This window comes from Gossypium arboreum, chromosome 4 (genome assembly GCF_025698485.1).
Source record: "Gossypium arboreum isolate Shixiya-1 chromosome 4, ASM2569848v2, whole genome shotgun sequence".
Classification (NCBI taxonomy): Eukaryota; Viridiplantae; Streptophyta; class Magnoliopsida; order Malvales; family Malvaceae; genus Gossypium; species Gossypium arboreum.
This window is the reverse complement of record NC_069073.1, coordinates 61,699,399-61,711,353: the sequence shown is the minus strand read 5'-3', so window position 1 is coordinate 61,711,353 and position 11,955 is coordinate 61,699,399. Positions and strand designations below refer to the sequence as shown.

At 37.4% G+C, this 11,955-nt stretch overlaps 1 non-coding gene across 1 annotated transcript; it reads right to left on the bottom strand.

The window, feature by feature from the left end:
- Positions 1-4,951: 4,951 nt before the first annotated feature.
- On the bottom strand, positions 4,952-5,057 carry LOC128292049 (small nucleolar RNA R71). Its single transcript, XR_008282033.1, has one exon. It is a non-coding gene; the product is annotated as a small nucleolar RNA R71 (small nucleolar RNA).
- Positions 5,058-11,955: the final 6,898 nt, after the last annotated feature.

The following is an 11,955-nucleotide window of genomic DNA, read 5'->3' as shown; positions in this document are numbered from 1 at the left end:
CTTACTCCGCCGCTTTGGCTCTCGGTTTTCTAGATTTCGCTCGATAGCAATCGGATTCGGGATCGTTGAAGTCAAGTCATCCACACTATCAAGCCTCCATTTTGGTATAAATTTTGGTTGAACTTGAGATGGCATGTATAGGACTACCTCTTGTTTGTTAAATATGTTGTAATGTAAGTATGTACGGCCATGCTAAAATGGCTCGAAAAGGAAGCATGAACTTAGACTAATTGTGGTTTGTATGTATATATTTGGTGTCGTGATGTGGCTATGGATTGGAAATGGGAATGTTGGTCATATGATCAGCCATTGGCATGGTTAAAATGATCATATATGAACCTATGTATGGCAAGACTAGTTGGTTCATGGAGACTACCAAATAGGTAAGACCTACCTTAAAACAGATGCTGCCAGCTGCAGTGGCGTGAATGTGAAAAATCACCAAAATTCATAGGAATGGAATTAAATAGTGAATAAGCTATGTAAATGAACCTTGATGAGTCTATTTTCTTATGGAAGAAACGAAATGGTCATAGGAGTTACAGGTTAAGAGATATTAAAGCTATTGTGAGACAGGGCCAGAATGGTTTCTGGGTTCCCTGTCGCAACTTTAAAAATTTACTATAAATTATCCAGAAAGAATTAGGCGACATACCTTATATGTACAGATTCCATTTTGAGTCTAGTTTCATTTGAAACAAACGGCACCAGCATTAAAGCCCTGTATAGAGAGATATTCAAGTTATACCGCGCGAAGGTCAGAGCAGTCGATCCCTGTAACATGGGTGACTTTAACTAATAAACTGTACCAATTGGCCAGACCAAAAATTCTAGAAATAAATCCATGGATGGATATATGAGTCTAAATTCAGGGAAAATTTACGAAACCAGTTTCCGAGTTTTGAAACTCGAGATATGATTTTTAAGGCGACAGTGACGCAGTTTTTTCCAGCCTGACTGGAAATGTCCAATGGATGGGCAAAACAAGTGAACTTGGCTTGCTAACCCCTCGTGTCCGACACCGGCGATGGTCTCGGGTTCGGGGTGTTACAGACTAAAATACTCCTATTAGGGTAAAGTGACCGTAAAGCCCCTGTAGGGTAAAATGACCGTAATACCCCTGTATGGTAAAATGACGAATATGCCCTTATGTTCCGTATGACTGATGTGCTTAGGATTTACATATATTGATATTGGATTAGTTAAGTTTGAGTGATAGGTGGTGGTTATCGTAGGCGATTGATTTTGGAAACGTTTCAACTTCAACCCGTAACAGGTGTGTACTGACCGTCGTAATAGCTTAGATTAATATTTGCTGAAAAGCTGAAAGCTTTATATTTTAGTGATTCGGGAATTAATATTTAGATCTATTTTCTCACGACGTTTAAGTTGGATTCACAATGGATATGGGGTAGGAAGGTATTTGGAACGTTCTTCAACGAGTAGATCTCTTAGTAAGTATTGAACCTTCTTTCCATTTGTATCTTATGGTTTAAGAAAAGTGAAAACCCTCCGTCGACTAAGGCTAAAAGGGTTTTGGTGTTATTTGGTTTGTTGGTGCTAGTGAGGATTAAATGCTACCGATCGAGGAGTGTGTGAAAAGCTTGGATCATCGGAGTGACTAAATCTAGTCATCAACTTCGCAAAGGTATGAACCCAAGGGCCATTGTGGATGGTGGCGAATGTGTAAGTGATGATAATAGGTAGTTTTCGATTTGGTTTAATAATAACATGGTCTAATCTATAAGTGGTTGATTATAGGAGAAATCGCATAGGAGATCTCGTCAAGGAATATCGCAAATCAGGTGTGTAACGAACCCTTTTTCGTAGCTTAAAGTGATAAATGCCGAAAAGCCGAAATGCCGAAATTCTGGCATTTTGAGGACTTGTGAGCAAGCGAATGCTCACTAGTTAGTTAGAATCGATGAGATGATGATCGGGAACAACGGAAACGATAAGGACGTGTTTTTGGCGTTCACGGTAAGTTAGGCCTCGAGGGGCTGAAATAGGGCCCAATAGGCTTTCGAGCCCATTTGGGTAAAATTGGTAGAAAATGGAAATCTGTTAAATTGCCTGTTAAGACTATTAATACTATTATGGATATAGGCTAAATGGGCCTAGATGACAAAATCGGCTAAGTAGGGCCCATTAGGGGTTTTAGGCCCAATAACTCGATTTCGCTAAAAATGGGCCATAATTACCGTTTGCACCCATGAATTGTTAGTAACCGTTAATGAGCATGGAAACCCTCATTTTTGGTAAAATTACAAGATTACCCTTATAACATGAAAATGACCGTTTTGCCCCTAGGTAAAAATGACCATTATACCCCTAGGGTTTATATATGAATTTAATACATGGGATTTTGATAAACATTGTATGGATGATATACACATGATATGTATGATATGCACATGATGTATTTATAAATGCATTGGGCTGGGTTTTTATATGAATGGAGGAAGTGAAAAAGGGCTTATGCCCTAGTTATTAAAGGGCTTATGCCCCAGTTATTAAAGGGCTTATGCCCTAGTTATAAAAAGGGCTTTTGCCCAAGTTATTAAAAGGGCTTTTGCCCCAGTTATTAAAAGAGGCTAGGCCTCCAGTTATATGATAAAGCAGCTATGCTACCAGTGGAGAGTTATGGCGGGGTGGGTCGAGTTAATCCCTACATGGTGTGTTGGTTGGTACAGGTGGAGAGTAGCGGATAGTGGGTTGAGTAGTCTCCCCAAATGGGTTTGCATTCTCTCATTGACATTACATGTGATATTGAAATGGGCCTATGGGCCATACCGTTTATAGTAAAGGCTTCGGCCCAGTGTTATGAAATATGAAATATGAAAAGGCTTCGGCCCAATATATGTTGAGATTGGATTAGGGCTTAGGCCCAACAGGCTGTTATTGTTTTGGGCTCTGAAAGGGGCTTGTTGCACACTGAGTTCCCAAACTCACCCTCTTTCCTTAACCTTGCAGGTGAGCCTTGATGTAGGGACTTGGGCCGGAGGGGATTCAGAGTAGCCACGGTGATCGTCTCTGGGCTTTTAAATAAGCGTTGGTTTTCATTAAATTTCCTTTATTATTTATTTTTGGGTTGTAATAAGGCCATTTTTAACTTTTCTTTTATTTCTTTTTGGGATTATTTTATTTTAATAACTTTAAAATTGGTTGATAATTATTCAAAAAGGGCTAGACTTAGGACGTGATTTCAAAACGATAATTGATTTCAAAATATCACAACACCATGATTAATCGATTTATCAAAGACGTCCACTTAAACAAACTTAAACTCGATATAACAAAGTGTGGCTATGGTTGTGGGGATGTCTAGGATTGGATCCAATCAAAGAGCTTGGTACTTAAGCAGCCTTCATGGCTCACCTCCTCTGTTACGGATTCCTACCTGGTGCCCATCTCCCATTCACTTTGTTAGCTTAACAAAAGTCAGTTTTTAAAGCACTAAAACGAAACATGGGTTTTTAACTTCAATGTGGCACATCAGATTCAGCCATAATGTTTGGGCCGGGTTTGGGGGATTACATCAGATTGGTGGTCCCGAAAACCAGTGTTCCGACTAGGCCTCAAAATCGGGCTGTTACAAGCTCCATTCAGCTCCTACTTAATTTTATGTAATTTAAGCTGATTGGATACATCAAGGGACTTTTCCATTGGTGTCACCAACACTAGAGAAGGTTCAAGGAAGTTTCCAACTCCATTAAGCTAAACAGATGCTGCCCATTCGGTTTCTTTATTGTCTGTTCAGCTAGCCTTGTAATTGGGTTGTAAATATGAAGCCCTTTAGTTGTATTTTATACTTTTTGCTACTTTATGAATTTTAATATCTTTGTAAGTTTATTTAACTCTCAATTTTCGTTTAAGACTCAAGTTGACTTATCTATCTTGTTAGTGGCGTCATCCTTGTTTCTTTGAACTTATCACTCTTAAACTGAGTGTGGAGTTCACCTTTGATACCTTTGGTTCCTATCTCTTAATAGATAGTGGTTCAAGGTCCTTCTACCTTTTTTCATTCATCTTAAGTGTCCTATAAGATTTGGGTCAGTACTCCCTATAGTATTGGTTCTTTCTTGACCTTAAGCCAATTTCATCCAACTATCCCCCTTAAAACTTACTTTACCTCTAATCTAGTCGAAACTATACTTGTTCTATCTTAAACTCTTTGAAACCTTTTTGTTTAAGCCTACATTTAGCCAAATTCAACTAAATTTTGAATTGAACGAAACTTTTCCATTTTACGATCTGGTATCTAAGCGACTCAAATCATTTCACCAAACTGAGATCGTATCATGAAAATTAGTGAAATTTGGTTTTGTTATTTTCTTTTATTTTCTTAGTTTTAGCTAAGTTAGTTGTATTTAGTCACTGCAGGGTTACCATTAGTGCATGAAGAGAAGCATTCGTATTAACAAAGAGTATCCTTTTGACCCAGATATTGAAAAAAATTCGCGAAGGAGAAGAAGGGAATTATGTAATATGGCTAGGGAAGGGAATGATCCTAGTCTGAATGGTCCATTGAATCCAAATGGTTGGGATATTGATAATCCTATTCATTGTGTGATAGATGACCTAGACAGACCAATTCAGGAACATGTTGGTCCAATTTTGGATAATTTAAACCTAGGGATAGTAAGACCACATATACAAGTTTAGTATTTTGAGTTGAAACGGTAATGTTTTAGATGTTACAAACAGTAGGACAGTTTAGGGGATTACCCACTGAAGATCCAAGACTACATTTAACACTTTTTCTAGAGGTCTGTGACTCGTTTAGACAACAGGGTGTTCTTGAATATGCCTTGTGGTTAAATTGTTCCTATACTCTTTGAGAGATTGTGCAAGAGCATGGCTTAATACGTTGTCGTCGATAACAATGGCAATATGGAATGGCTTGTGCCAGATATTTTTGCTATAGTATAATCTGCCAAACATGAATGCCAAGCTTATAAATAAATTCACATCTTTTCAACAATCAGAGGATGAAACGCTTTACGCAGCCTGGGAACGATTAAGGAATTACTTAAAAAATGTCCTATGCTTGGTTTTCGACACTGAACTCAAATAAAGATGTTTTGTAATGGGTTGAATGCACATAAAAGGACACTAGTCGATTCTTCTACAAATAGTACTTTGTTGGATAAATCCTATAATGAAGCATATGAGATTTTAGAACAGATTGCTAAGAATGATTATCAAGATCCCACCGCGTGAGTTGGGACTGGCAAGAAAGTTTCTAACACCATTGAGCTTGATGCAATCACTTCATTGACAGTAGGTATCATCTTTAGCTAATATGATCAAGAAAATGAAGAGACCAACTGTAGTCCAAGAGATGAAATCAGCCCAGCTATCTTGTTTATGGTAGTGAAGACCAAGTGTTTGATGAATGCCCATCAAACCCAGCATCTGTGTACTATATGGGTAATTTCAACCAGAATAATAATCCTTATTCTAACATCCAAACTTTAGTTTTAGTAATCAAGGTGCTAGGAATTCAAACAATATTGTTAGATAGAATGCTGAGAGGGCACCACCTAGTTATAATCAACCCATGTCACAGAAAAATGTCCAACAAGGTCAAGTATTAGCTTCATCATTCTCATCAATTGAATCCTTGCTGAAAGAATATATGGCCAAGAATGATACCATAATATAGAGTCAAGTTGCATCCCTTCAAGCTCTTGAGAATCAAGTGGGACAGATTGCAAATGCTTTAAATTCGAGACCATAAGGAGCATTCCTAAGTGATACCAAGCATTCAAGAACACAAGTGAAAGAGCAGTGCAAGGCCATCCCTCTTAGAAATGGGGCATAGTTGGATGATGTTGTTCAAGACACCACTGTAGAAGAGGACAACTCCAAACTCAACCATGGAAAGAATTCAGAATAATCTAAACTACACACTGTAATTAAAAAGGCTAAACAAAAGACTGTTACAGTAGAATCAGATCTGTTGCCAATAAAAATGATATAGCAAAGCAATATCAGCAACCTAAAAAATAGCCACCTCCACCTTTTCCTCAGCTATTTCACAATTGTAAATAATATGCCCAATTCAAAAGATTTCTAGCTATCTTGAATCAACTCCATATCAACATACCGTTGGTACAAGCTTTAGAGAAAATGCCCAATTATGTGAAATTCATGACGCATATATTGTCAAAGAAGCATATATTGGGAGAATTTGAGACTGTTGCTTTCACTGAAGGGTGCACAAAAATGTTGGTAAATAAATTACCTCCAAATTTGAAGGACCTAGGGAGTTTTACTATCCTATGTTAAATTGGAAATCATTATGTTGGTAAGGCATTATGTGATTTAGGAACAAACATCAATTTAATGCCTATGTCTGTCTTTAGCAAGCTGAGAATCAGAAAAGTAATACCTACTATGGTTACATTGCAATTGGCTGATTGATCCTACGTACTCCGATTATCCTTGGAAGACCTTTTCTTGCTACTATAAGGACTTCGATTGATGTGCAAAAAAGTGAACTGACCATGAGGATGAATGATCAGCAGATCACCTTCAATGTATTCGATGCCTTGAAATGTGTTGATGAGAATGAAAAATACCATACCATTGGTTTGATAGAAATAAAAAAGAATGAAACATTTGCAAAATTTTGCCACAACAATTTTGATAGTGATATAGATTCACTTGAGCCACATGAAACAAAGACTTTTGAAAAATTCAGAGAACTCATGAAAGCACAGTATATTGTGGATAAACCAGGGAGTGAGTTTGAGTAATTGGATTTATTAGCTTGCACTTTAAATTATCCTAAAACATCTATAGAGGAACCTCCTACACTGGAGTTGAAACCTTTGCCGTTGCATTTAAAATATTGCTACTTAGGAGACAACAACACTTTGCTAGTAGTTATTTTTGCGGAGTTAACACCTGATCAAGAGGCCAAGTTGTTGGAAATTCTCCGACGATTTAAGAAGGCATTAGGACGAACACTTGTCAACATCAAAGGAATCGACCCTACTTTATGCATGCATAAAATTTTATTGGAGGATTGCCATAGCAATTCTATTGAAAGAGGAGGTTGAATCCCATCATGAAGGAAGTTGTTAAGAAGGAGATATCAAGTGGCTCGATACTGGTCTTATCTATCCTATCTCTGATCGTTCTTAGGTGAGTCTTGTACAATGTGTGCCCAAGAAAAGAGGCGTCACAATGGTCAATAGTGATAACAATGAGCTTATACCAACTTGCACTATCACGGTATGGATAGTATGCATGGATTATCGCAAGCTCAACAAGGACCACTTTCCCTTACCGTTTATTGATCAAATGTTAGATAGATTAGTTAGGAAGGCATTCTACTATTCCTTGGATGGATATTCAGGGTATAATTAGATTGCTATAGCTCCTAATAACTAAGAGAAGACAACTTTCACTTGTCCATGTGGTACTTTTTCATTTACACAGATGTCATTCGGGTTATGTAATGCCCCAACAACCTTTCATGGCCATATTCTCAAACATTGTGGAAAATTTCCTTAAAGTCTTCATGGACAATTTCTCTATGCTTAGCAATGATTTTTAGGATTACTTAAAAAATTTAGAATTGGTTTTGTGCCATTGAACTAGGAAAAATGCCATTTCATGGTTCATGAAGGCATTGTTCTAGGGCATAAAGTATCGCAATAAAGGATTGAAGTTGACAAAGAAAAAGTTGAGGTAATAGAAAAATTGTCTCATTCTACTAGTGTCAAAGGCATTTAGAGTTTCTTAAGCCATGCTGGTTTTTATAGAAGATTCATTAAGGATTTCTAGAAGATATCTAAACCCATGTGCACCTTGCTAAAGTAAAATAGACCTTTCAATTTTAATGAACATTACTTGGTAGCTTTCGAGGAATTGAAGAAATGATTTGTAATTGGTCTAAAGTGGACATGCCTTTTGAACTAATGTGTGACGTCGGTGATTATACTATGGGAGCAGTGTTGGGGCAAAGGAAAGACGAAGTACTACGTGTAATGTATTATGCGAGTAAAACTGTGACGGATGCGCAACTTAACTATACCACCACAGAAAAGGAATTATTGGTTGTGGTGTTTGCATTCGATAAACTCTATTCTTATCTAGCTAATACGAAGGTTACAATATACACGGATCACTTTGTTACTAAGTATTTGGTGAGCAAGAAAGATGCCAAGCCAAGATTGATTAGGTGGATACTCTTGTTGCAGGAGTTCAACTTGGAAATTAAAGATCAAAAGGGGATTGAAAATCAAGTAGCTAATCACTTGTCAAGGTTAGAATCTGGAAATAAAGATGGCAATGACAAACTTAATAAAGAAGACTTTCAAGATGAGAAGCTTTTAGTTGCCATGGCATTACCTTGGTATGCTGATATGGTGAACTTTTTTAGTAAGTAGTTTTATGCCACCTGATCTCAAAAGCCAAAGAAGAAGAAAATTCCTTCATGATGCCAAGCATTATTATTGGGATGAACCCTTCCTATTTAAGTCTTATGCTAATCAGATAATTAGAAAGTGTATCCCTGATAACGAAACACATAGCATTCTGTAGCATGTCATTCAGCTCCTTACAGAGGACACTTTGGAGGAATAAGAACTGCTGCCACAATACTTCAGTTAGGATTTTATTGGCCTAATCAGTTCAAAGATACTCATGAATTTTATCAGTCATGTGACCGTTGTCAAAGGACAGGAAACCTATCTAAGAGATGTGAAATGTCATTGCAAAATATCCTAGAGATTGAGCCGTTTGATGTTTACAGAATAAAATTTATGGGTCTATTTCCTCCCTCATTAGGCAACCTATTCATAATCGTGGTAGTGGAATATGTCTCTAAGTGGGTTGAAGTTGTTGCTGTTCCTACTAATGATACAAAGTTAGTGCTAAAGTTCTTGCACAAGAACATCTTCACAAGGTTTGGAACACCATGAGCCATTATCAGTGATGAAAGATCTTATTCAATTGTAGGCTAGTAGCTAATGTCTTGCAGCAGTATAAGATGAAACATAAGATTGCCATGACATATCATCCCTAAACAAATGGGGAAGCTAAGATTTCTAATAGAGAAAGTAAGCAAATTCTAGAAAAAGTGGTGAACCCAATTTGAAAGGATTGGTCCTCCAAATTGAATGAAGCTTTGTGGGCTTATCATACGACATTTAAAACACAGTTGGGGATGTTATGTTTTAATCTTGTTTATGGAAAGCCATATCAGCTACCTGTTGAGCTTGAACACATGGCATTTTGGGCCATTAAAAAGCTGAATTTGGATTGGGTCACTCCTGGCTATAAAAGGTTGTTAGAACTGAATGAAATGGAAGAATTCAGGGCACAGGCATGTGAAAATGCTAAACTATACAAGGAGAATGTGACAGCCTTAAAACGACCCTAGTCGGAATGTGGTTTCGGGACTACAAAGCCGAGGCATAAAAATAATTAAATATTCATTTTGATGCCTATAATATGTGTTAATTCGTGTGTGACATTTTTGATGTTTTGATTTAGGGTTATAAATGTGAATTTCACTAAAAAGGACCTAGTAGTAAACTTTGAAAGTACGATAGGGAAATGTGTGATGACTAATTGAATCATGCATGGAAAACAATGGCCTTGCATGTCAAATACCCCTTCTTTTTATAGGTGGTGGCCGGCCATGACAAAGAATTATGGGCAAAACATGTCATAGACATGTTATGTTGGAGCATCATGGGAGAAAAAAATAAAATAATGAAAGGAAGGAGTGATGAAAAAAAAATAGTCTCATCCACCCCCCCATTTTGCCGTGAGTTGAAGAAAAAAAAGAAAAAAAAATTGTTCATCCTTTTTCATTTCTTTGAGCCTAAAATTCTAAGGAAGAAGGAAGGAGTTCTTGCTTCATGCTTGGTTTGGAAGAGGATTAGGAGGAGGTTTGGCCATACTTGTGTTTAGATTAAGCTCAAGAGCAAAGGGGATCTAAATCCGATAAAGGGAAGGAAAAAGTGGTCGAATAGCCATCGAAATCGTTCGACAACATCCGAGGTAAGTTCTTGAGTAATAGAGCTTAAATTATGGTTTGATTAGATCATGTTTTAAGCAAATCGAAATCATGCCCTTGTATGTGGCTATTGAGCCGAAATTGTAAATATGATAAGTGTCTTGTGTTTGTGCTTTGGTAATGAGAATGTAATACGGATGTGTTATGATTTGTTGATATATGTGCTTGGTCATTTGAATGGTATCCGGGCTAAGTCCCGAAGGCATTTGTGCGAGTTACCAAAACCGGGTTAATTCTCGAAGGCATTTGTGCGAGTTCCCAAATCCGGGATTAGTCCCGAAGGCATTTATGCGAGCTATTATAACCGGGCTATGTCCCGAAGGCTTTTGAGCGAGTCGCTATATCTGGATATAATCCGAAGGTACGTGATTCGGGAGTGAGCAATCTTGCTGTAAAAATTTCAGTTAATACGCTTGCAAAAATTCCAGCAATGAGGTATGTTTCGTATGTGTTTGATTTAGTTGAGCCCTTACAAATAAGTATTCGCTCAGTTGATAAACGAGCTACCGGCCTTTGGCTAAGTTGATCTTTTGTGTATGAACATAAGGGTTGGTAATGTGAAGTAAGTATGATATTGAGAATGTGTGCATATGAAATTATCCGTTTAGCTATATGAATGCTATGCTTTTGTTGTGCTGGAATCCCTTGCTCAAAACTTACTAAGCATAAATTGCTTACTTCGTTTCTTTGTTTCTCTGCTTTATAGATTTTGGCTCGTCACCATCGGACTCGGGATTTTTGGAAGTCGAAATCTCCCACACTATCAAAGCCCCCTTTTTGGTACAAATTTTGGTTGAGCTTTGAAATGGCATGTATAGGACTACCCTTTGTTGTTTTTCAAGTACTTTTTGCGATGTATGTGTGTATAGCCATGCGAAAATGGCTCGTAGAAGTTGTGACAGCCTTAAAACGACCCTAGTCGGAATGTGGTTTCGGGACCACAAAATCGAGGCACAAAAATAATTTAATATTCATTTTGATGCCTATGATATGTGTTAATTCGTGTGTGACATTTTTGATGATTTGATTTAGGGTTATAAATGTGAATTTCACTAAAAGGACCTAGTAGTAAACTTTGAAAGTAGGATAAGGAAATGTGTGATGACTAATTAAAGCATGCATGCAAAACAATGGTCTTGCCTGTCAAATACCCTCTTTTATAAGTGGTGGCGGCCATGACAAGGAGGATGGGCAAAACATGTCATAGACATGTTTTGTTGGTGCAATATGGGAGAAAAAAATTAAACTAAGGTGAGGAATAAAGAAATGAAAAAAAAAAAGAGAGAAGGTGTGTGATCCCCCCCCATTGCCGTGAGTTGAAGGAAAAGAAAGAAAAAAAATTGTTCATCCTAAAATTGTTCATCCTTTCTTTGAGCCAAAACTAGGAAGAAAATACAAAGAGAAAAGAAAAGCTTCATCCTTTGGTTCTTCTTGGCCGGTTTGAAAGGAGAAAAGTTGAAGATATTCGGCCATATTTGCATCTAAGTTAAGGTAAGTTTGATGTTGTGCCATGAGATTCAAGCATGTTTTAGTAGTTAGCTTGAGTTCTAACTAGCCCATGGTTCAAATCTTTTCAAATCTTCACTATGTCATGGAGATAATGTTCGGCTAAGGTGGATTTGTGGATGTCATTTGCATGCTAAAAGTAAAGCTTGTAATGATGCATGGTATGGTGTTGTATGGCATTCGGCCATGGTAGGAAATAAAAGAAAACTATGGTCGTTATTTGAATGAGAAGTGCTAGTAAGGTGAAGTACAAATGTTAGTGTTTGATTTACTAGTGTATATGTGCGTATTAGCCTAGTTTTGAACTTGAAACAAAATGGTGTTTAGTCGATACAAGCGACCATACTTGTAGAATGTATCAAGTGTTGAAATCGGCCTCAACATAGATGTGTATGTTCGCCACATGA